At 46.9% G+C, this 23,844-nt stretch overlaps 1 protein-coding gene across 1 annotated transcript in view; it reads right to left on the reverse strand.

Moving 5' to 3' along the window:
* Positions 1 to 18,222, reverse strand: part of CRACD (capping protein inhibiting regulator of actin dynamics) — a 318,205-nt gene extending 299,983 nt beyond the window's left edge. Inside the window, exon 1 of the mRNA XM_063920884.1 lies at positions 17,751 to 18,222. The gene's annotated coding sequence lies outside the window, so the exon portion shown is untranslated. The remainder of the gene's footprint in view (positions 1 to 17,750) is intronic.
* Between the last annotated feature and the right edge of the window lie 5,622 nt (positions 18,223 to 23,844).

Below are 23,844 nucleotides of genomic sequence, written 5' to 3' on the forward strand. Positions count from 1 at the left end.
TTAAAACTGATTTAGACCATGCAGATGATAGGGTGAGGATATGGAGACAACAGCACAAAAGCATGGATCCTTTTGCCAACGTCAGACTCTTCATCATATTTCGGCAAATATTATCCAGAAAACATATTGTAACAACAGTTAGTAGTATCCATGCCTAGAAGAAGTCAAGCTGTAGGTGTTACAGGAAGAAAATTCTTACTACAGCTGAAAACTGCAGGGACAAAGGGATCTTGTCCAATCAGTCCCTGCAGCCGGCTTAAACTCTGCCCACTCTCTTGGGAGATGGACCTAAGCAACGTAGCAATTTGGGCCCCCCCTTCCTCAAACAATCATTAAGGGTCTACTTACTGTTGCCTCCAAACACTATGTATTGCTGTTTTCCTCTGCAAAACAGAGTGTTGTACTGCTGCAATGTAACAGATCAGACTGCACAGGCGATGTGTAGCAAAATCAGGGGGTCTATGCAACGCCATCAAATAGCTTTTGTGTAAGTATAAAGCTGAGTACTCACTACACCCAGCTCTGACGTTAGTTCTTACAGTAAGTGTACAGGTGGTCGTTTGGTCTCCTGAACACATATTTATCGTGCACTAGCCGTGCTGAAGGTCTAATGCGATATATCTGTGAACAACGTCATTTACAGACATATCGAGTGTACAAACCCGCCAACCTGTTTGCAACATATTGCCCGTTTGATCAAGCAGGTGATATGTCGCCCAATGTGTACCCATCATAAGGCTACGGCAGAATACTACATAGGTGGACTACATAGCAATACTATACTACATAGCAATACTATACTACATAGCAATATCCTAACCATTCCTACTATGCACAAATAAATCAAGAAGGCTGCTGCTTGACCCTTTCCAGTCTGGCTTCAGTTCGCTCCACTCCACTGAAACTGCCCTCACAAAAGTCTGCAATAACCTCCATGCTACCAAATCTAAGGGCCACTACTCTCTGCTTAGTCTTCTTGACCTCTCTGGTGCTTTTCACACTGTGAACCAGCCTCTTCTTCTGCCAGACCTTCTCTCCCTTGGTCTGCGAGATACTGCCCTATCCTGGCTGTCCTCCTACCTCTCTGACCGTTCCTTCTCTGTCTCCTTCATATGACTCCACCCCCCCCCCCCCACCTCCACTAACTGTAAGTGTCCCCCAAGGTTCTGTTCGTGGTCCCCTCCTCTCCACTCTCTATATGTCCTCTTTAGGTGCACTCATTAGATCTTTTAACTTTCAATATCATCTCTATGCCGATGATACTTACATCTACCTTTCCTCCCCTGACCTCACCCCCGCTTTCCTCACTTGACAAATGCCTCTCTCCACTCCAATCTATCCTCAATGCATGCTGCAGCCCGGCTCATGTTCCTCACCAAACGCACTATGTCCACCTCCACAGAATCCAATTCAAACTTCTCACACTCACTTACAAAGCCCTCACCCACTCCTCTCCCATTTACATCTCTGACCTTATCTCCCTCTACACTCCCACCCGTCCTCTTCACTCCACTAATGCACGCCGCCTTTCCTGCCTACTGATTACTTCCTCACACTCCTACCTTTAAGATTTCTCACGTGCTGCTCCCTTTCTCTGGAATTCTCTACCTCCGCCTTTCAGACTCTCCACCTATCTACAAAACTTCAAACAGGCTTTGAAGACCCACTTCTTCACCAAACCCAGCCTAATCTCACCCTAATCCTCTGTTCCTCGCTCACTGTCTACCCCATCTGTGCCACCCCTGTCTGTCTGCCCCTCCCTTTTAGAATATTATGCATCAGATTGATTCATGCTCAGCTACATGACATGTATATCAAGTTGCTGAAGTGAATATCAACAACAAATTCAAAATATATTACAATTTAATGGGTAAAACTACTTTTGTATAAGGGAAAGTAGTCAGCAGACTACCCTCTCTCTCTATCTCTCTCTCTCTCAGGGGTATAGTTACTAAAGTGCATATTTTTGGAATTGGAGGTGTTGCCCATAGCAACCTATCAGATTTATTTACATATTTACCTAGTATCTGCTAGAAGATAATAGCCAGAATCTGGTTGCTATCGGCAACACTTCCACTTCTATAAATGTGCACTTTAGTAAATACACCTCTAACTCTCTCTCTAGGTAGATATATATATATATATATATATATATATATATATATATATATATATATTGAGACGAGCGGGTTTGGATTTACCCGGATTTATTCGGATTTACCCGGATCTCCTTGTTGGCTCTCAGATGTCACGTGTTTTGGTTAGCCAATAAGACAAATCCAGAAAATCTGAATTTGCGTTAATTCAGGCGTTAAGAATCGAGTAAATTCAAACCCGCTCATCTCTTTTATTTATATATATATATATATATATATATATATATATATATAACACTGCTCAAAAAAATAAAGGGAACACTAAAATAACACATCCTAGATCTGAATGAATGAAATATTCTTATTAAACACTTTGTTCTTTACATAGTTGAATGTGCTGACAACAAAATCACACAAAAATTATCAATGGAAATCAAATTTATTAACCCATGGAGGTCTGGATTTGGAGTCATGCTCAAAATTAAAGTGGAAAAACACAGTACAGGCTGATCCAACTTTGATGTAATGTCCTTAAAACAAGTCAAAATGAGGCTCAGTAGTTTGTGTGGCCTCCACGTGCCTGTATGACCTTCCTACAACGCCTGGGAATGCTGCTGATGAGGTGGCGGATGGTCTCCTGAGGGATCTCCTCCCAGACCTGGACTAAAGCATCCGCCAACTCCTGGACAGTCTGTGGTTGGTGGATGGAGCGAGACATGATGTCCCAGATGTGCTCAATTGGATTTAGGTCTGGGGAATGGGTGGGCCAGTCCATAGCATCAATGCCTTCGTCTTGCAGGAACTGCTGACACACTACAGCCACATGAGGTCTAGCATTGTCTTGCATTAGGAGGAACCCAGGGCCAACCGCACCAGCATATGGTCTCACAAGGGGTCTGAGGATCTCATCTCGGTACCTAATCGCAATCAGGCTACCTCTGGCGAGCACATGGAGGGCTGTGCGGCCCCCCCAAAGAAATGCCACCCCACACCATTACTGACCCACTGCCAAACCGGTCATGCTGGAGGATGTTGCAGGCAGCAGAACGTTCTCCTTGGTGTCTCCAGACTCTGTGTCATCTGTCACATGTGCTCAGTGAGAACCTGCTTTCATCTGTGAAGAGCACAGGGCGCCAGTGGCGAATTTGCCAATCTTGGTGTTCTCTGGCAAATGCCAAACGTCATGCATGGTGTTGGGCTGTAAGCACAACCCCACCTGTGGATGTCGGGCCCTCATACCACCCTCATGTAGTCTGTTTCTGAACGTTTGAGTAGACACATGCACATTTGTGGCTTGCTGGAGGTCATTTTGCAGGGCTCTGGCAGTGTTCCTCCTGTTACTCCTTGCACAAAGGCGGAGGTAGCGGTCCTGCTGCTGGGTTGTTGCCCTCCTACGGCCTCCTCCACGTCTCCTGATGTACTGGCCTGTCTCCTGGTAGCGCCTCCATGCTCTGGACACTACGCTGACAGACACAGCAAACCTTCTTGCCACAGCTCGCATTGATGTGTCATCCTGGATGAGCTGCACTACCTGAGCCACTTGTGTGGGTTGTAGACTCCATCTCATGCTACCACTAGAGTGAAAGCACCGCTAGCTTTCAAAAGTGACCAAAACATCAGCCAGAAAGCATAGGAGCTGAGAAGTGGTCTGTGGTCACCACCTGCAGAACAACTCCTTTATTGGGGGTGTCTTGCTAATTGCCTATAATTTCCACCTGTTGTCTATTCCATTTGCACAACAGCATGTGAAATTGATTGTCAATCAGTGTTGCTTCCTAAGTGGACAGTTTGTTTTCACAGAAGTGTGATTGACTTTTACATTGTTTTGTTTAAGTGTTCCCTTTATTTTTTTGAGCAGTGTATATACATATACTTCTCTAGGACTGTCCAACAGTCCCACCCATGGGCTGCAGTGTCCCGCAGTGGGGATGGGGGGGGGGGGGGGGGGGGGGAGAAGCACATACATAGCTGCTCTGCAGGTTGGGAGTGGGTGAATAGATGCCGTGTGCATGCAAAAGGTGTACATTCACAGTGCAGGGAGAGCCTGGGGGCAGCACAGCATCTCTGAGAGTGCTGGGCACGACCCCATAATGACAGGAACGGGGGTGCTGTGAAGCTCCGCCACCCTTTTCCGAGGCTCCACTCTCTTTTCGGTCCTGCTTCCTGAAGTACCAATGTTGGGATATATATATATATATATATATATATATATATATATATATATATATAACAGACAATGGAAGCATGCAGCGGCACTCAGAGACTGATTCCAAAGATTAAAGGTGCAAAAATAGGTGGTTTTAATCCATATAAATAGAAATAGAAACACAAAAGTGACCAACGTTTCGGGGCGCTAACGCCCCTTTGTCGAGGTGATACAAGTGATAACAATGATAACATACCTTTAAATAAGCCAGGAGACCCGCGAACGGGACACACGCGGCGGAAGGTGAGTATGAACGGAGACCGCTCAGTGCACTTCCTGGTGTGGTGACGTCAGCACGCTCCTGCGCCGGAGTCCGTCACTACCTGGATACACATAGTTTACCCGGTCGCTAGGGAGACGGGCGCTGTGATAACCACGGGAGGGATAGACGCAGGTGCGGGCTGTCAAAATACAAATAGTGAACATGAAATATGAAATATAGTGAACTTATAAGTGCATTGGCAAAAACATATGTAAAACATATATGTAAAAAGGTGACTGTAAATTATATACTGAAAAATTGTTTTACGATGAATTGTATGCTGCAATACTGTGCTGTTTTAAAATACTCAAAAAAGACAACGTATTTACAGTGTTTAGAAGCGTGAGCTGGATGGGAGAAAAAGAGACTCTAATGCTGGATAATAATGTGGTTTTTTTTGCAGCTATAATTAAAAAACTTTTATGTAACATCAATGATAGCTGCAAGACCATGGATATCGGTTACATATAATAAATCTTTGTTAGCATGAGTCCAACCCTTTAATTTTGAAATATACTCCAGGTTATTTTGTCATTAAGACCTCGGGGTCTGATAGTGTCGAGGGTGTAAATCCATCTGGCCTCAAGACGCAGGAGCTGTCCCCCGCGATCGCCACCGCGCAGAGATTTGGGAATGTGATCAATGATCTGAAAACTCAGATCATGAAGTGAATGTTTCTGTTCAGCATAATGTTTGGCAACCGGCTGGTCGGAAGATTTTCCTGAGGTGGCGTATTTGAGGGCAGATCTGTGCATGGCAAAACGCTCTCGTGCAGTACGCACGGTCTTGCCTACATATTGTAATTTACACGGACATGTGATTAAATACACCACATGGGTGGTAGTGCACGTAATAACATGCCTGATTTTAAAAGATTTACCCGTCGAGGTAGAAAAAAATGAAGACCCAGGTTGAATATTAGCACATGTCTTACACCCAAGGCACCTGTAGCAACCTGGAGGTTTGGTCATAAAATTAATAGGGGGCTGATCCTCAAAACCCGTTATGTCATTGTGCACCACGTAGTCCTTAATGCTTCTATTTTTTTTGAAGCATGTGAGAGGTCTCTTTTTCTTAAATACCGGTAACTTCTTATCCGTAGATATGATAGGCCACATTGCTTTCAGAGCTCGTGGTATCACGGGACTGGAGGTGGTATATTTGGTGACTAGCGCTACCAGGTCTTCATGCTTTCTTGGCCTCTGTTGTAACAGTTCCTGACGTGGAATGGTTTTGACTTCCACCTTGTGTCTGGAAAGTTCGTTTGCATCATAACCTCTAGCGGTAAAGCGGTTGACCACTGTAGACAGGGCCTGGTCCAATTTAGATGGATCGCTGGTTATTCGTACGGCTCTTATTAGTTGGGACCTCGGTAAGCCTTTCTTTAAGGCTCTTGGGTGGTGACTGTTGGCTCGCAATAAGGTGTTTTTATCAGTGGGCTTGTAATAGATATCAGTGGTAATTTCACCGTTGACAATGGAAATCTGTACATCTAGATAGTTAAGAGTATTGACATTACTTTCTGCCGTTATCTTAATTGGGGATTGGCGATTGTTAATGGTGCTAACTAATTGCTCAAAAAGTAATTGACCACCAGTCCAGAGGATGAACACATCATCAATATAGCGTGAGTAGTGTAAGATGTGATCTTGAACGGAAACATCAGTGAAAAACATATCTTTTTCCTCCTGCATCATATACACATTGGCAAAGGAAGGGGAGACGTTGCTCCCCATAGCACACCCGCTGGTTTGGCAAAAGTACTTCCCGTCGAACAGAAAGTAGTTCCTGGTCAAGGTGAGTTCTAGCAGCTTGAGAAATAAATCTATATTGATAGTGGTCAGATTTTCTCTAATGAGGAACTGTCTCATGGCGGCCAAGCCCTGGGAATGAGGAATACTTGTAAATAAGCTGCATATGTCAATGGTGCAAATTAACGTACCTTCGGGTATGTTGGAAAGGCCCGCTAGACGGTTCAAAAAAGAGGTGGTATCTTTTACAAAATTAGGCTGTTTCAAAATGAGTGGTTGGAGTATGCTGTCCAGAAAAGTCGACACAGGTTGATACAATGATAAGTGGGCAGAGACGATGGGTCTGCCTGGAGGATGAGTGGAGCTTTTGTGTATTTTGGGAACAGTAAACAGGATTGGGACCCTGGGATGATCTTGTTTTAACGCCCGACATAATTTTACAGAGATATAGGAGGATTTGCAGGCTTGATCTAAAATCATGTCTACCTCCTGTTTGTATTCGAGTGTAGGATCGGAAGGTAGACTCTTGTAAACAGATGTATCACTTAACTGTTTGTATATTTCTGCCTTGTAATCAACCAAGTTCAATATCACTATCCCGCCCCCCTTATCGGCGGGGCGGATGACAATGTCTTGGTATGATCCGAGTTGCTTCAAGGCTTTGAACTCGGATCTGGAGAGGTTATGATGCATCTCTTGTGAAGCAGCCGTGTATTTGATAACGGAGTCATCTAACAGCCTGGTGAAAGTTTTTATAGACGCGTTGTTAGATTGGGGATCAAACGTAGACCCATGTCTACTGTTAATGAATACCTGATGTGGATCAGTAGATGGAGCTGGCTGATGTTCCTGGAAATACTCCTGCAGCCTCAACTTACGGGAAAAATGGTGTAATTCGGCTTGCCACGTTAGGCCATCAAATCTACTGGTGGGAATAAAAGATAAGCCGTTATTAAGCACTTTAATTTCCGTTCCCGTCAGGATGCGGTTGGAAAGATTGAAAATTAAACTTTCCTCCTTGTGGAGGTGTTTCTTGATCATACGGTTTTGTTTGCCCCTGCGGGTGGACGACCTCTTGTTTTTGTGGTTTCTGTCACCACAGGGGAGGTCCCTAAAGGGACAATCGCAGGGTCTGTAGGTCCGTCGGAATCAGCCACATTAAATTCATTGTCGCTGTTAGATGTGGCGTAGTCACATATATATATATATAGAATACTATGTACTCGGCACTCACTCATAAGTTGATAGGTGCTGCGGTGCCCTCCTGGAGGCGAAGACCTCTGGTAATAAATTGATGAAGAAGGCGGCACTCAGACAGGCATGGAAAGCAGTAAAACTTTTGTCAGTTTATTCCAACATGTTTCGGGGTAAATCCCCCGTCCTCAGGGTCATCATATGATGACCCTGAGGACGGGGGATTTACCCCGAAACATGTTGGAATAAACTGACAAAAGTTTTACTGCTTTCCATGCCTGTCTGAGTGCCGCCTTCTTCATCAATTTAATATATATATATATATATATATATATATATATATATATATATGTGTGTGTGAAAGGAGGCAGTGGATAAGGTGTTTCTGAGCGACCAATGGTGTCATATGAATTTTAGGAGGCTATATTAAAAAGTCATTTATAATTTAATCACATACAATTCACACCAGTAAAAATAAATCTCAAAGCCACATCTAAAAAACTAATAAAGTGTCTCTGGAGCAAGATAGAAATGCACATACAAATACACACAATGACACTATGAGTCAATATAAAACAAGAGGACCAAACTACTAATGTTGTAAAAATAAGATTTTAAACCTACCGGTAAATCTATTTCTCCTAGTCCGTAGAGGATGCTGGGGACTCCGTAAGGACCATGGGGTATAGACGGGCTCCACAGGAGACATGGGCACCTAAAAAGAACTTTTCCTATGGGTGTGCACTGGCTCCTCCCTCTATGCCCCTCCTCCAGACCTCAGTTAGAGAACTGTGCCCAGAGGAGATGGACAATACAAGGCAGGATTTAAAAATCCAAGGGCAAGATTCATACCAGCCCACACCAATCATACCATGTAACCTGGAACATACATAACCAGTTAACCGTATGAACAACAACAGTGACGGTCCCAGACCGACTCCAACTGTAACATAACCCTTATGTAAGCAACAACTATATACAAGTCTTGCAGAGTTTCCGCACTGGGACGGGCGCCCAGCATCCTCTACGGACTAGGAGAAATAGATTTACCGGTAGGTTTAAAATCTTATTTTCTCTTACGTCCTAGAGGATGCTGGGGACTCCGTAAGGACCATGGGGTTTACACCAAAGCTCCCAATCGGGCGGGAGAGTGCGAATGACTCTGCAGCACCGACTGAGCAAAAGCTAGGTCCTCGTCAGGCAGGGTATCAAACTTGTAGAATTTAGCAAAGGTGTTTGACCCCGACCAAGTCGCCGCACGGCAAAGCTGTAATGCCGAGACGCCTCGGGCAGCCGCCCAAGAAGAGCCCACCTTCCTAGAGGAATGGGCCTTAACCGAATTTGGAACCGGCAATCCAGCCGTAGAATGAGCCTGCTGAATCGTATTACAGATCCAGCGAGCAATAGTCTGCTTCGAAGCAGGTGCGCCAATCTTATTAGCAGCATACAGGACAAACAGTGCTTCTATTTTCCTAATTCTAGCCGTTCTGGCTACATAAATCTTCAAAGCCCTGACTACGTCCAGGGACCAGGAATCCTCCAAGTCACTCGTAGCCACAGGTTGGTTCAGATGGAATGCAGAAACCACCTTAGGCAAAAATTGAGGGCGAGTCCTCAATTCCGCTCTATCCACATGAAAAATCAAGTAGGGGCTCTTGTGTGACAAGGCCCCCAATTCTGACACTCGCCTTGCCGATGCCAAGGCCAACAACATGACCACCTTCCAGGTAAGAAATTTCAAATCAACCTTGTTAAGTGGTTCAAACCAGTGTGATTTTAGGAACTGCAACACCACGTTCAGGTCTCACGGTGCCACTGGAGGCACATAAGGAGGCTGAATGTGCAGCACTCCCTTTACAAACGTCTGGACTTCTGGAAGAGAAGCCAATTCCTTCTGAAAGAAAATCGAAATCCGTACCTTAACAGAACCTAATTTCAGGCCCATATCCACTCCTGTCTGCAGGAAGTGGAGAAAACGCCCCAAATGAAAATCTTCCGTAGGCGCGTTCTTGGTTTCACACCAAGACACATACTTTCGCCAGATACGGTGATAATGTTTCACCGTCACCTCCTTCCTAGCCTTTATTAAAGTAGGGATGACCTCCTCCGGAATCCCCTTTTCCGCTAGGATTCGGCGTTCAACCGCCATGCCGTCAAACGTAACCGCGGTAAGTCTTGGAATATACAGGGCCCCTGTTGCAACATGTCCTCCCTCAGAGGGAGAGGCCAGGGATCTCCTGTGAGCATCTCTTGAAGATCTGAGTACCAGGCCCTTCGAAGCCAGTCTGGAACAACGAGTATCGTCTGTACTCTTCTTCGCCTTATGATCCTCAACACTTTTGTGATGAGAGGAAGAGGAGGAAACACGTAGACCGAGTGGAACACCCACGGCGTTACCAGGGCGTCTACTGCTACTGCCTGAGGGTCCCGAGACCTGGCACAATACCTCCGAAGCTTTTTGTTGAGGCGTGACGCCATCATGTCTATTTGAGGAATTTCCCAAAGACGTGTTATGTCTGCAAAGACTTCTTGATGAAGTCCCCATTCTCCTGGATGGAGATCGTGTCTGCTGAGGAAGTCTGCTTCCCAGTTGTCCACTCCCGGAATGAAGACAGCCGACAGAGCGCTTACGTGATTTTCCGCCCAGCGAAGAATCCTTGTGGCTTCCGCCATCGCGACTCTGTTTCTTGTCCCGCCTTGGCGGTTCACATGAGCCACTGCTGTGACATTGTCTGATTGAATCAGAACTGGTAGGTTTCGAAGAAGACTCTCCGCTTGTCGAAGGCCATTGTATATGGCCCTGAGTTCCAACACATTGATGTGTAGACAGGACTCCTGGTCTGACCACAGTCCCTGAAAATTTCTTCCTTGGGTGACTGCTCCCCATCCTCGGAGGCTCGCGTCCGTGGTTACCAGGATCCAGTCCTGAATTCCGAACCTGCGACCCTCCAGCAGGTGAGCACTTTGCAGCCACCATAGGAGAGACACCCTGGCCCCTGGGGACAGAGTTATTTTCCGATGTAAGTGAGATGCGACCCGGACCATTTGTCCAGAAGGTCCCATTGAAACGTCCTCGCATGGAACCTGCCGAAGGGGATGGCCTCGTAGGCCGCCACCATTTTTCCCAGAACTCGAGTGCATTGATGAACTGACACCCTTTTCGTTTTTAGCAGGTCTCTGACCATGTTCTGTATGTCCTGGGCTTTTTCCAACGGGAGAAAAACCTTCATTTGTTCCGTATCCAGTATCATACCTAGGAACGTTAGTCGAGTTGTCGGAATCAACTGTGACTTCGGTAGATTCAGAATCCAACCATGTTGCTGGAGCACTCTCAGAGAGAGCGTTACACTGCTCAGCAATTTCTCTCTTGATCTCGCTTTTATCAGGAGATCGTCCAAGTATGGGATAATTGTGACTCCATGCTTGCGCAGGATCACCATCATTTCCGCCATTATCTTGGTGAAAATCCTTGGGGCCGTGGAAAGCCCAAACGGCAACGTCTGAAATTGGTAATGACAATCCTGTACCGCGAATCTCAGGTACTCCTGATGGGAGGGATATATGGGGACATGAAGGTACGCATCCTTTATGTCCAGTGACACCATAAACTCCCCCTCCTCCATACTGGCTATAATCGCCCTGAGCGATTCCATCTTGACTTTGTATCTTTTCATGTACAGGTTTAGGGATTTTAGATTCAAAATAGGTCTTACCAAACCGTCCGGTTTCGGGACCACAAAGAGGGTTGAATAGTAGCCTCTTCCCTGCTGGTTCAAGGGAACCCTGATAATTACTTGCTGTAGGCACAGCGTTTGAATTGCAGCTAACACTACATTCCGTTCTGGTGTAGAAGCTGGTAATGCCGACTTGAAAAATCGGCGCGGGGGCACCTCTTCGAATTCCAGTTTGTAACCCTGGGAAACTATTTCCAACACCCAAGGATTCAAGTCTGAGCTGACCCAGGCCTGGCTGAAAAGTCGAAGATGTGCCCCCACCGGTGCGGACTCCCGCAGGGGAGCCCCAGCGTCATGCTGAGGGTTTTGTAGTAGCCGGGGTGGACTTTTGTTCCTGGGCACCGGCCGAAGCGGGTGCTCTTTTCCCTCTAGCCTTACCTTTGGCAAGGAAGGAGGACCCCCGACCTCTTCTGGACTTTTGCGACCGAAAAGACTGCATCTGATACGGTGGTATTTTCTTTTGCTGTTGGGGAATAAATGGTAAAAAAAATTGATTTACCTGCGGTAGCTGTGGAAACCAGGTCCGTCAGCCCATCCCCAAACAATACATCTCCCTTATAGGGTAGGACTTCCATATGCTTTTTTGAATCCGCATCACCCGTCCATTGGCGAGTCCATAAGGATCGTCTCGCTGAGATAGACATGGCATTGGCTCTGGAAGCCAGCAATCCAATATCCCTTTGAGCATCTCTCATAAATAAGACTGCATCTTTAATATGGGCTAGAATTAACAACACAGTATCTCTATCCATGGTATCAAATTCAGCCGTCAGATCATCTGTCCATGCTGAAATTGCGCTACATACCCATGCCGACGCAATGGTCGGTCTTAGCACAGCTCCAGTATGCGAATAAATAGACTTTAAAGTAGTCTCCTGCCTGCGATCCGCAGGATCCTTGAGGGCCGCTGTGTCTGGAGACGGTAGCGCCACTTTCTTGGACAGGCGCGTTAAGGCCTTTCCACAGTGGGAGGTGATTCCCAACGCACCCTGTCCTGTTTAGGGAAGGGGTATGCCATATAAATTCTTTTGGGGATCTGCGGTCTCTTTTCCGGAGTCTCCCAAGCCTTTTCAAAGAACTCATTTAGTTCATGAGATGTGGGAAAATTTATAATCTGTTTCTTTACCTTAAACATGTGTACCCTCGTGTCAGGAACAGAGGGTTCATCAGCAATATGCAACACATCCCTTATTGCCACAATCATACACTGAATGCTTTTTGTCACCTTAGGGTGCAATTTTACTTCATCATAGTCGACACTGGAATCAGAGTCCGTGTCGGTAGTAGTGTCCACAATTTGTGCTAAGGGACGTTTTTGAGACCCCGACGGGCCCTGTGAGCCGGTCCAATCCGAGGATTGACCCCTTGATGCCTCCCCTGATTCAGCCTTATCAAGCCTCTTATGTAAAGATGCCACACTTGCATTCAACATATGCCACATGTCCATCCATGCCTGAGTCGGCACAACCGACGGGGACACACCACTCATTTGCTCCACCTCCTCCTTGGAGAAGCCTTCCGCCTCAGACATGTCGACACACACGTACCGACACCCCACACACACAGGGATAAACCTATAAGGGGACAAGACCCCAACCAGGCCCTTAGGAGAGACAGAGAGAGAGTATGCCAGCACACACCCAGCGCCTAAATAACACTAGGGGAAAAAATGACCAGATAGCGCTTTTTTATATATACTATCCAAATTCCCACTCACTGCGTTACCAATGTGCCCCCCTCTTTCTTTTTCCAGCCTGTGAAGTGTTCAGCAGAGGAGAGACCGGGGAGCCAGCGTTCTCATGCAGCTTCTGTGGAGAAAATGGCGCTGGTTAGTGCTGAGGATCAAGCTCCGCCCCCCCAACGGCGGGCTTCGGTCCCAGTGCAATTGTAATAAAATGGCGGGGGATCTGTGATTTATTGCCTCCGCAGCCTAATCATACTCTATTGTGCCCAAAATTGAGGATTATTGCTGCCCAGGGCGCCCCCCCTGCGCCCTGCACCCATCAGTGCTGCCTCTGTGTGTTGTGTCTGCGCGCCTTACCTCACGAAGATCTGAAGTCTTCTGCCGCCTGAGATGTCTTCTATCTTCTCATACTCACCCGGCTTCTATCTTCCGGCATCTGTGAGGAGGACGGCGGCGCGGCTCCGGGACGAACCCCAGGGTGAGACCTGTGTTCCGACTCCCTCTGGAGCTAATGGTGTCCAGTAGCCTAAGAAGCAGAGCCTATCAGTTAAGTAGGTCTGCTTCTCTCCCCTCAGTCCCACGATGCAGGGAGCCTGTTGCCAACAGGACTCCCTGAAAATAAAAAACCTAACAAAATTCTTTTTCTACAGAAAACTCAGGAGAGCTCTCTGCAGTGTACCCTTTCTCCTCTGGGCACAGAATCTAACTGAGGTCTGGAGGAGGGGCATAGAGGGAGGAGCCAGTGCACCCCATAGGAAAAGTTCTTTTTAGGTGCCCATGTCTCCTGCGGAGCCCGTCTATACCCCATGGTCCTTACGGAGTCCCCAGCATCCTCTAGGACGTAAGAGAAATTAGATTAAAAAAAATCAAGGTAAATTAATATCTTAACTTGAGAGGATGGGTTAAGCCTGGTAGCATCCAACGCGTTTCGTCCTATTTGGACTTCATACACACATACATACAAGTTAAGTACTGTACTGTCAGATACAAATGAACTAGTTACCAGCACTTTCACCCAAAAGCCACAATACGACATTAACATAATAAAATAAGTATTTTACAATGTAATGAATAAGACCTGAAATATACTTAAAACAATCAATGGATATGGTCAGTGAAACAAGGGAATGTTTGTGTTTTGTGTGTAAGTGCATTGTATCCTTCTGGTGGCCTGTTATTGTTAGTGCTTATTCAGGGATAATTGCCAAAGCATCTTTTTTTCTGTATGAAGCTACATAATAAGCTCACAGTACTGTATACAGGTTCTAGTATATTCACTATTTACCCAGGTCATATATGATTTGATAAACAACACTTTGCTCAGAATGGATAAGGTTGCTTTAGCATACAAGTATTTTATTAATGAGTAAATGAGAAGCCAGTGAAAGAATCCTTATATACAGTAGGTATATAAAACATCTCTTTATACTGAGGTTTATGGGGAACACACAGACGAGTTAATGAATAGAAAATTAGCAGAGGAATATTTACTAGCTGCCTTCCAGCCATAAACAGCACTTACCCTTTCTATCTGTCCACCCCCCTCCAGAACTCCCACAAACAGATCAGCTTCCCAGCCATTATTGAGAAGGCATTAAATTTTCACAAGGCATGGAGGCAAATACTAGGTTTCGTTTAACTCTTTAGGTAGACAGTGCTTCCAGTTACTCAATATCAAGGTACAGGAAAACAAGGTGTGAGCAAAACATGTCTTTCTTTTCTAGGGAGCAGGCCCCTCTATCCATGGAACCTCGGACCCCTATTTGTTCAGTGTAATAGTCTGTTACTGATCACACCATCGTATTATTTCATCCCCAGCTCTTCTAGGGAAAATAAATCTATTTGTACTGAGAAAATGATCATGTGTTTGTGGCTTCTGATAATAAAAATAAAAGCTCTGAAATAGTCTAGAATAATTTTATCTAAATATAAGGTATTAAACATAATGAATATATTGGAAAGAAAGGGTTGGGTATGCGTGACTGGCGGTGGTCTCACTATACTGACTCCGACATAACTACCTCCCGAAGAGAAAGGTAGGCTTATTGTTAATAACTTCTATGCTTTATGGGGTATTAAGCCTAGCAGTAGCTAACAATAAACAAACCTTTCTGTAGGATACAGCGGGACATGGCACAGGTGTACAACAAACTGTACATTTATGTTTTAGAATAAAGGGCCTATCGGCCTGTTTCATGTTTGTAAGTAAAGCAAAAAAGCAAGTAACTGGGCAAAACCATGCTGCACTGCAGGTGGGGCAGATGTAACATGTGCAGAGAGTTAGATTTGGGTGGGGTGTGTTCAAACTGAAATCTAAAGTTAACATTTGTGGGCAACATGCAAGAGCAGCCAGTATTTACCCTGCACAAAAACAATATAAATGTATTTGCTCCCCTTGCATGGTGACATGGTTTGTTCCAGACGCAATGTTAATTGCTTTGTTGCACATATGTATCAGGCCCTATATAAGAAGCAGTAAAGAGCCTATTCTCCAACAAAGCCACCAGCTTTTCACTGCTTCTGTGCCATTTATCCAGGGCCGGAGCTTCCACTAGGCAGCTTTAGGCAGCTGCCTAGGGGCGCCGGGACTTGAGGGGGCGGCCTGCTACAGCTGCCCTACCTTTTACAGCCACTGCAATCCCCCAGAATGCGTATCTTACAGTAGCCGTGACTGCTAAGCTCCCGTATTGCAGCCTCCAGCTCCACCTCCACCCGGCACAGGCAGTAACTGTGACAGCTCCTGGAGTCCTGGCTGGGGGTGACATGCAGCACTGCTCTTCATTCCAGGCTCTTTCACAGACTACTCAGTTCCAACTCTGCACTGCAGCATGCAGGTAAGGTGGCTGCACAGTGCATTCTCTGCATTGATAAGGAAAGAGGGGGAGAGCAGCGGTGTGGTGAGGGGGTGGGGGGAGGAGATAAGGAGCAGGCATGCACACAGTCTGGGGGGATGAGCAGCAGCATGCACACAGATTTTGGGGGGATAGAACAGCAGACATTTACCAGAGTAGGGGGGAGGGGGTGAGAGCAACATGCCTTTCATCTGAAGGGTGGGTAGGGGGAAGGGGGTGTAGTATGGTATGCCGGCGGCCGGGCTCCCAGCGACCAGCATACCGGCGCAAGAAGCGTGGCAGCATGGCGAGCGCAAATGAGCCCCTTGCGGGCTCGCTGCGCTTGCCGCGCTGCAGGCACGGTGGCGCGCTAAGCGCACCACGCTATTTATTCTCCCTCCAGGGGGGGTCGTGGACCCCCTCGAGGGAAATATGTGTCGGTAGGCCGGGTGTCGGGATTCCGGCGCCGGTACACTGTGCGCCGGGATCCCGACATTCGGCAACCAGAAGACCACCCAGGGGAAGGGGCAGAAGGCAGAAGTTTTGCCTAGGGTGCCGAGAAACCTTGCACCGGCCCTGCATTTATCAAAAGGTTGACACAGGTGAAATCAGAGATTTCTCCAGCTTTAACCCATTTACCGGCACTTGCCCTCTACGTGGGTGGCAGGATGGATCAGGCAATTTACCAAGCAGTGAATAGGCTTGCTTTTCGCCACTAAGTTAAGACAACATGAGATGGTGCTGAGCCGCTGGCTATACCCACCAATAGGGACCAGCAAAACTGAAGAGGTTTCACTGGATATCTACATGGACAAACAGCTATGCACAAGTGCATTTCACATTAACCTCACATAGAGAAGGATAGCACCAAGGAGGGAGATACCGCCAAGCATAACAGGTAAAATATAGAGACTGGTGGTAACTGTGTATGTATCTACAGTGATAAAACTAAAATGCAGCGTCGCTTGAGGCCATATAGATACATAGATCCCTAAGAATGATATCTAACATCTGGCTTGCTGACATCCACCAAGTAATGGAGTAGAAAGCTACAGAGTATTGACAGGTACAAGGAAGAATAGGACTATAGAATGGAAACCATCTAGTTATAAGACAAATCCTCAATTGTTACTAAAGCACACAGGAAAATATGGGATACGGTGGGAGGGGTCGCTGCAGGGAGCAGTCCTGGTCCGGCGTTCTGGAATTTGGTCCGGCTTTCACCGAATCCCGGGAAATATTCCCAGCTACAAATCCTCAGATAGGGCTACTGCACTTGGAACAAGGTACACTTAGAGGACAAACTGTATGCTGTATAAACAATGACAGATATAGATAATCATACATTTCTGCTGAATATACTAAGCTGCAAAGAACATCACATACTTAAATGTATCTCCCCTTTTGTATATAACTCCACTGCTGACATGAGTAGCAGCTATAGGAAAGCTATAGTAGTAGTAGTAGTGACAAAGGAGTGTGTCAGCTCCCAAGGTTAGGGAGCCTGTCATGTGAGGGGAAGCCTGGTGCTCACACTACAACAAACCACTGCCGTCATCTGCACCAGCAATCACATATACTACAGGGGGTAGATCTTATAATGGGTGTACACAATAGAATCATTCTGGCATGCATACACTTAAACTCATTCAATAATGAAACATATTGCAGGAATCTCAGGACAGTTCCCCCTATATAACCCCCATATGATCTGCACAAGGTTACAGCTAGAACAAATAGTACAAATCGGGAGGTGATACTGATAATGGATATTAATGATGAAACCCCTATGCATTAATGGCACAGCCTCAGCACAGCAGTGTCAGAACCATTGCATTACACTGGGGTGCTAGCAGTCCCGATCTTATCTATGCAATTTATTGCTGGGTTGATGCATCTGAATCCATCCGGCAGGCAGACAACAAAGCAGCCGTCTCACATGGAGAATGGAGACATACACATTGCACCGGGCATGTAACAAAGCAAGCCTACCGTGCAGAGACAGGTGCAGCTGGGTGTCTGCTCACATAGATCTCCCCGCAGTCTGACTGCCGCTGCCTGCAGGAGCAGGGTGTCTCCAGTCTCCGTTCCTGTCTATCATTGCTCTGCTTACAGCTGATGCTGGCTGCCACACCATGGCACTGTCAGAGCAGTCACATGGATCCAGCACATCATCTCCCAAGCCGGCACTAGCACACACCCAGCTTACCCAGGCAGGCAGGCACCAATCTCACCCAGTCCCCTTACCTCCCCTGGGGATGTGTGTAGTGTAGCATCATCCAGGGGTTAAAGGGGGCAGCCAGAGGAGAGAGAGAGAGCCCTGTTTCCTATCTCCCACATCCAGGACAAACGCTGCCCAGTCTCCTTCCTGCTGCAAGTTCTGCATCATCAGCCATCCCAGTCAGAACGTACAGGCTGAATAAGCTGGCACAGAATGCCAGCATGCAGTTCAGGTATGACTATGGGGACAGAGAGACCCTGCCAGCACAAAGGTGGTTCAGTACTATTCAGCACTATTATGTGGTTCAGCTAATAAAGGAAACTGATAGACTTAAGAAGAGAGATGCAGATCTAGGGGTATATTTACTAAGGTCCCGATTTTGACCGATTTGGTGTTTTTTCTTCAAAGTGTCATCTCGGGAATTTACTAAACCAAAATCTCGGCAGTGATGAGGGCATTCGTATTTTTTTGGAAGTAAAAAAAAAAAAAAATACGAATGAATACACCATTGGTCAAATGCACCTGTTATTTTATACAACTCGGTAATTTACTAAAAATTGTAATTCACAAACACTGCCGGCAATAGCCAAACACTGGCCCTCATTCCGAGTTGTTCGCTCGCTAGCTGCTTTTAGCAGCATTGCACACGCTAAGCCGCCGCCCTCTGGGAGTGTATCTTAGCATAGCAGAATTGCGAACGAAAGATTAGCAGAATTGCGAATAGAAATTTCTTAGCAGTTTCTGAGTAGCTCGAGACTTACTCCTACACTGCGATCAGTTCAGTCAGTTTCGTTGCTGGTTTGACGTCACACACACGCCCAGCGTTCGCCCAGCCACTCCCCCATTTCTCCAGACACTCCCGCGTTTTTCCCTGAAACGCCTGCGTTTTTCCGCACACTCCCAGAAAACGGTCATTTTCCGCCCAGAAACACCCACTTCCTGTCAATCACACTACAATCAGCAGAACGATGAAAAAACTTTGTTACGCTGTGAGTAAAATACCAAACTTTTGTGCTAATTTACTTGGCGCAGACGCACTGCGAACATTGCGCATGCGCAGTTTGCGACTTATCGCACCGATGCGAAGAAAAAGAATGAGCGAACAACTCGGAATGAGGGCCCCTGCCGTGAAAAAATACAAATAGTAAAAAAAAGCAGTTTTAAAATAGACCTACTTTTTTTTACCGTGTTCTGATAGGCATGCACGGATCCGTGAGATCCGTGCATGTTTATCAGTGGGAAGGGGTGTGAAAGAGTTAAAAAACAGAAAAAAAATTGCGTGGGGTCCCCCCTCCTAAGCATAACCAGCCTCGGGCTCTTTGAGCCGGTCCTGGTTGAAAAAATATGGGGGAAAAATTGACAGGGGCTCCCCCATATTTGAACAACCAGCACCGGGCTCTGCGCCTGGTCCTGGTGCAAAAAATACGGAGGACAAAAAGCGTAGGGGTCTCCCGTATTTTTCGAACCAGCACTGGGCTCCACTAGTCAGAGAGATAATGCCACAGCCAGGGGACACTTTTATATAGGTCCCTGCGGCCCTGGCATTAAATCACTAACTAGTCACCCCTGGCCGGGGTACCCTAGAGGAGTGGGGACCCCTTAAATCAAGGGGTCCCCCCTCTAGCCACCCAAGGGCCAGGGGTGAAGCCCGAGGCTGTCGCCCCCATCCAAGGGCGGCGGATGGGGGGCTGATAGCCAAGTGTAAAAATGAAGAATATTGTTTCTTGTAGCAGTACTACAAGTCCCAGCAAGCCTCCCCCGCAAGCTGGTACTTGGAGAACCACAAGTACCAGCATGCGGTGGAAAAATGGGCCCGCTGGTACCTGTAGTACTACTACAAAAAAAATAGCCAACAAAAAACAGAACACACACACCGTGACAGTAAAACTTTATTACATACATGCACACCTATATACACACACATACTTACCTATGTTCACACGAGGCTCGGTCCACTTCTCCATGTAGAATCCACGGGGTACCTGTGAAAAAAATGATACTCACATAATCCAGTGTAGCTTGTGTCCTCTTTGTAATCTACGTACTTGGCAAAAAAACAAACCGGAAACCCGAACCACGCACTGAAAGGGGTCCATGTTTACACATGGGACCCCTTTCCCAGACTGCCGGGACCCCCCGTGACTCCTGTCAAAGAGGGTCCCTTCAGCCAATCAGGGAGCGCCACGTCGTGGCACTCTCCTGATTGGCTGTGCGCTCCTGAGCTGTCAGTCAGGCTGCGCACGGCAGAGATACAATGTAGCGCATAGGCGCTACATTGTATCCAATGGTGGGAACTTTGTGGTCAGCGGTTGAGGTTACTAGCGGTCAACCGCTGACCGCAAAGTTCCCACCATTGGATACAATGTAGCGCCTATGCGCTACATTGTATCTCTGCCGTGCGCTGCCTGTCAGCTCAGGAGCACACAGCCAATCAGGAGAGTGCCAAGACGTGGCACTCCCTGATTGGCTGAAGGGACCCTCTTTGACAGGGACCCCTTTCAGTGCGTGGTTCGTTTTTTTCGGTTTGTTTTTTTTGCCAAGTACGAGGATTACAAGTAGAAGAGGACCGATCTACACTGGATTGTTGTGAGTATAATTTTATTGACAGGTAACCCGTGGATTCTACTTGGAGAAGGGAACCGACTGCTTCGTGTCAACATAGGTAAGTATGTGTGTGTCGGTATGCATGTATGTAATACAGTTTTACTATCACGGTGTGTGTGTACTGTTTTTATTTGGGTATTTTTTTGTAGTAGTACTACAGGTACCAGCGGGCCCGTTTCTTCCACTGCATGCTGGTACTTGTGGTTCTCCAAGTACCAGCTTGCGGGGGAGGCTTGCTGGGACTTGTAGTACTGCTACAAGAAACAATATTCTTCATTTTTACACTTGGCTATCAGTCCCCCATCCGCCGCCCTTGGATGGGGGGGGACGGACAGCCTCGGGCTTCACCCCTGGCCCTTGGGTAGCTGGATGGGGGGGACCCCTTGATTTCCCACTCCTCCAGGGTACCCCGGCCAGGGGTGACTAGTTAGTTATTTAATGCCAGGGCCGCAGGGACCAAGATAAAAGTGTCCCCCGGCTGTGGCATTATCTTTCTGACTAGTGGAGCCCGGTACTGGTTGTTTAAATATGGGGGAACCCCTGTCATTTTCCCCCCATATTTTTTCAACCAGGACCGGCTCAAAGAGCCCGAGGCTGGTTTTGCTTAGGAGGGGGACCCCACGCAATTTTTTTTCTTGATTTTTAACACTTTTTTTTTTTAAATAAAGGTGCACAATGAAGCCCAGCACGGATCTCACAGATTCGGCCGAGATTCATTGTGTTAATGTCGGCAGTGTTTTACTATTCACTCCCGTAAAATAGTGGCCGAAAATACGAATGACATCGACATTGGAAAACTCGAAAATGCAGAATATGACAGCTTAGTAAATGAGGCGTAAAAAATTCAAAAAGTTGAAATTTCACACATTCGATGTCATTCGTGTTTGAACTTTAACCTCATTCAGAAAAATAAGATTTTTAGTATATATACCCCCTAGTGTGGGATAGCAGTCAGTGAGTGTACCACTGCCTGGACACTGCAGATGGAATGCAGTTAAAATGCTGAATGTCTGGATCCCGGCAGACGGAATACAGACGCCGCAATCCTGACATCCATCAGAATGTGAACACCTGAATCCCAACAGGGTCAGGAGACCAACACTGGAATCTCGACAGCCGGCATCCCGACAGTAAGTATAGCGGGTGGGTTAGTTTAGGCACTTCCGTGGTGGGGTTAGGGTTGGACTGTGCGGGTGTGTATATATTATGCTGGGGGGGGGGGGGGGGCCCTTAGGGTTAGGCACCAACGGGGGTAGGTTAGGTTTAGGCACTAAGGGGATGGGATAGGCTGCGGGGAAGGGGAGAAGTTAGGTTTAAGCACCACCGGGGGAAGGTTAATGTTAGGCATTAAGGGGGGAGGTTAGGATCAGGCTGCGGGAAGGGGGATTGGAGGAGAGGGGATAACACAGTTACCTCTACCCTGTCGGGATTTCAAAGATCAGGATGCTGGTGTCGGTATTGTGACCGCTGGCATCCCGTCCAACGGTCAATCATACTGAACCCCTGCAGTCATGGAGGGCTAGGAGATCCACCACAGTTTGAGAACTACTGAAGCAAGGGAGAATGAGGCTCAGATTTAACAAGCCTTGGAGAGTGATAAATTGCACGTTGATAAAAGCGCAACAGAATTTGCTGCACTATATAAGAAACTGTTAATAAATAAGTACCAATTAGCTCCAGTCATTTTTCAAACACAGCCTGTACCATGGCAGTTAGGAGCTGGTTAGTTGCTACTTTATCATTGTGCAATTTATCACTCTCCAAGGCTTGATAAATCATGCAGGGCCGTCTTTTCATATGGGCTCAATGGGCAGTTGCCCAAGGGCCCCCGGGAGTATAACGGCCAAAGGCTGATAGCTGAGGGTCCCCTTTTTCCAGGGGTACCAGATTTTTGAAAATCGGCCCTGGGGAACCGGAGATATCTGACTTCAAGCAGTGGTCCCCATCCGAGCCTGTTAATTGCTCTTCCCAGCCAGATATCTCGGGTTTTGGTGGTCATTCCGAGTTGTTCGCTCGTTGCCGTTTTTCGCAATGCAGCGATTAGGTGGAAAATGCGCATGCGCATGGTACGCAGCGCGCATGCGCTAAGTTATTTAACACAAAACTTAGTAGATTTATACAAACTCAAGCAACGTTTTTTCATCGCTCGAGTGATCGTAGTGTGATTGACAGGAAGTGGGTGTTTCTGGGCAGAAACTGGCCGTTTTCAGGGAGTGTGCTAAAAAACGCAGGCGCGCCAGGGAAAAACGCAGGAGTGGCTGGGGAAACGGGGGAGTGGCTGGCCGAATGCAGGGCGTGTTTGTGACGTCAAACCAGGAACTAAACGGACTGAGGTGATCGCAATCTAGGAGTAGGTCTGGAGCTACTCAGAAACTGCAGGGAATTATTTAGTAGCAGTTCTGCTAACCTTTCGTTCGCTATTCTGCTAAGCTAAGATACACTCCCAGAGGGCGGTGGTCTAGCGTTTGCAATGCTGCTAAAAGCAGCTTGCGAGCGAACAACTCGCAAGCTGCTTTTCTGAGGGTATATTCCAAAAACTGGGACTCTCCACTTTCAGTGGATACTGGCAGCTTGTCTCTACTATGAACCAGAACCAGAGATATCAGCCTTCCAGCTCTGGCTCCTGATCTCTGATCCCCAAGTCCCCACTACTTCCTGAAAGGTGGGACTCAATAGTTTTTTTTTATCCCATTGAAAGCTATATCCCAAAGAAATCTATTTCCAGGAACTGGAGATAGCTGCAGTGAAGCAAGCTGCCCTCCTACCAGAAAATGATGAATATTGATCCCACTCCACTATCCCCCCTCCCCCTGTGTATTAAACACCCCAGACCACCATGGAGTCATGTACCGGGGCCCCTTCATTCAGCCCAATGCCCTTCTACCTTCTACAGTTTAGTGTTCTCCCTCCAGCCCCATCTCCCACCATCTGTGCAGTAAAGGAGTAATCAGCAGAAATTACTGCTCCAGGTCCTACATGCTGGGCAGAATATAAAACAGCCCCTAGTTCCCACGGGACATCAAAGCTGCCTCTGAAAGCACCTCCCACCCCTACTGCTGGAGGATGGGTAGGGGCCACAGTGCATCTCTTTGCCTAGGGGCCTACTTTTGCTATTAAGAGGGCCCTGGCATCATGAGTTAACACGTTGGCACTTTTTTTTATTGTGAGAACAAACACTTTGAGGAAAAACTTCCTGGGTGGAGGTTAGGCACATTTTGCTCTAAAACATGTACCTAGTAACCAGCCCTCTTTCACCCACTC

The sequence above is a fragment of the Pseudophryne corroboree genome, chromosome 1 (genome assembly GCF_028390025.1).
Source record: "Pseudophryne corroboree isolate aPseCor3 chromosome 1, aPseCor3.hap2, whole genome shotgun sequence".
NCBI classification, from domain to species: domain Eukaryota; kingdom Metazoa; phylum Chordata; class Amphibia; order Anura; family Myobatrachidae; genus Pseudophryne; species Pseudophryne corroboree.